The sequence below is a fragment of the Bison bison genome, unplaced genomic scaffold, assembly GCF_000754665.1.
Source record: "Bison bison bison isolate TAMUID 2011002044 unplaced genomic scaffold, Bison_UMD1.0 scf7180017864492, whole genome shotgun sequence".
In the NCBI taxonomy this organism is placed as follows: Eukaryota; Metazoa; Chordata; class Mammalia; order Artiodactyla; family Bovidae; genus Bison; species Bison bison.
The window spans coordinates 6401309-6404003 of record NW_011495051.1 but is presented as its reverse complement, the minus strand read 5'-3'; positions in this window follow the sequence as shown (position 1 = coordinate 6404003).

Genomic DNA, 2695 nt, shown 5'->3' with positions numbered 1-2695 from the left:
GGAGTCACCCCCTAAACCCGTGGAATTGTGAAAAGTAACAAGTCAGTTTTAAGCCCCAAGAAGTAGGGTGATTTATCTTGCATAGACAGCAAATGAATATGTGCCATATATTGTAGTGTTGCAGAGCAGTAAGCATATACACTATTCTATACTATTCCACCAAGGAATGAAGGGAAAATGAAGTAGGGTAAGCAGATAGTGCATGATTTGGAGCAGCTGTTTTAAGACAGTCAGGAAAGGGTCTTCTGAAAATGCAACATTTCTTTGGAAAGTGGTTTGACAGTTCTTACGTCAGTGAAACATAGTATTACCATGTGACCCAGCAGTTTCCAAGAAATATGAAAAGATACATCCACATAAAAACTGTCACACTGAATGATCATAGCGGCATGATTCATAGTAACCAAAAAGTGGAACTAAGCCAACTGTCCTGGGGTACATTTAAACAATGAAATGCCACAGCCATAAAAAGAATGAAATCTTAATACATCTATGATATGGGTGAACTTCAAAAACATTATGCTAAAGGAAAGAAGCCAGATATAAAAGACCATATATTATATGACTCCACATGTAAGAAATATCCAGAAAAAATAGAGGCAAAAATAGATCGGCAGTTGCCTAAGGCTAGGAGTGGGGCTTCCCAGGTCGTTCAGTGGTAATGAATGCACCTGTCAATGCAGGAGACTCAGGTTCGATCCCTGGGTTGGGAAGATCTCCTGACAAATGAAATGGCAACCCATTCCAGTATTCTTGCCTGGGAAATCCCATGGACAGAGGAGCCGGGTGGGCTACAGTCCATGGGGTCAGAAAGAGTCGGACATGACTTAGCAACTAAACAATAACAGAGGCTAGGAGTGATTGGGGGCAAAGTGGAGGGTGATAGTTATAGAGTGTGGGTCTTATTTTTAGGAATTATGAAAAGTTCTTACGTTGGTTATGGCGATGGATGCATGATGGTGTGAATATAATAAAAGCCATTGCATCGCAACAGTGAATTGTATGGTATGTGAACAGTATTTCAATTAAGCCAGAAAGAGAGAGAGAGGAAAGAGTTAGGAAGGGAGGAAAGATGCAAGGAAAGAAGGAAGGAAGGCAGGGGAAACATTTAAGCACAGATCCAAAAGAAACAAGAGAATAGCCTCAACATATTAGAGGAAGCACATTGCAACCCAAGGGAATAGCAGGTGCAAAACCTTCGCTATTTACTCTCATTTATTTAACAAACATTCATTTAACACCTCCTAAGTGCCAGACCAAGGAGCTGTAGATGTCAAAAAGAAGCAGCTGCAATTTCTGCCCTCATAGAAGTCACACATGAAACTAAGAATTCCAATTACTACATTACTAGAACAAAATGTTCCATAAATTAATTTCATTTTCTAATCAATGACTTTCCTACTTTCCTAATTCTCAAGCTCAGATTTTCCCCTCCTTTCTCTTGAATTGTCCAAGAATCTTTCAGTTCAGTTCAGTTCAGTTCAGTCGCTCAGTCGTATCCAACTCTTTGCAACCCCATGAATCGCAGCACGCCAGGCCTCCCTGTTCATCACCAGCTCCTGGAGTTTACTCAAACTCATGTCCATCGAGTCAGTAATGCCATCCAGCCATCTCATCCTCTGTCGTCCCCTTCTCCTCCTGCCCCCAATCCCTCCCAGCATCAGGGTCTTTTCCAATGAGTCAACTCCTCGCATGCAGTGGCCAGACATTTGGAGTTTCAGCTTTAGCATCAGTCCTTCCAATGAACATCCAGGGCTGATCTCCTTTAGAATGGACTGGTTGGATCTCCTTGCAGTCCAAGGAACTCTCAAGAGTCTTCTCCAAAGCCACAGTTCAAAAGCATCAATTCTTCGGTGCTCAGCTTTCTTTACAGTCCAACTCTCACATCCATACATGACCACTGGAAAAACCATAGCCTTGACTAGACGACTTTGTGACAATTAATGTCTCTGCTTTTTAATATGCTATCTAGGTTGGTCATAACTTTCCTTCCAAGGAGTAAGCATCTTTTAATTTCATGGCTGCAGTCACCATCTGCAGTGATTTTGGAGCCCCAAAAAATAAGGTCTGACAGTTTCCCCATTTATTTCCCATGAAGTGATGGGACCAGATGCCATGATCTTCGTTTTCTGAATGTTGAACTTTAAGCCAACTTTTTCACTCTCCACTTTCACTTTCATCAAGAGGCTTTTTAGTTCCTCTTCACTTTCTGCCATAAGGGTGGTGTCATCTGCATATCTGAAGTTATTGATATTCTCCCGGCAATCTCGATTCCAGTTTGTGCTTCTTCCAGTCCAGCGTTTCTCATGATGCTCTGCATATAAGTTAAATAAGCAGGGTGAGAATATACAGCCTTGATGTACTCCTTTTCCTATTTGGAACCAGTCTGTTGTTCCATGTCTAGTCCTAACTGTTGCTTCCTGATCTGCATATAGGTTTCTCAATAGGCAGGTCAGGTGGTCTGGTATTCCCATCTCTTTCAGAATTTCCCACAGTTTATTGTGATCCACATAGTCAAAGGCTTTGGCATAGTCAATAAAGCAGAAATAGATGTTTTTCTGGAACTCTGTTGCTTTTTCGATGATCTAGCAGATGTTGGCAATTTGATCTCTGGTTGCTCTGCCTTTTCCAAAACCAGCTTGAACATCTGGAAGTTCATGGTTCATGTATTTCTTTTTTTTTTTTTTTTTTCGTT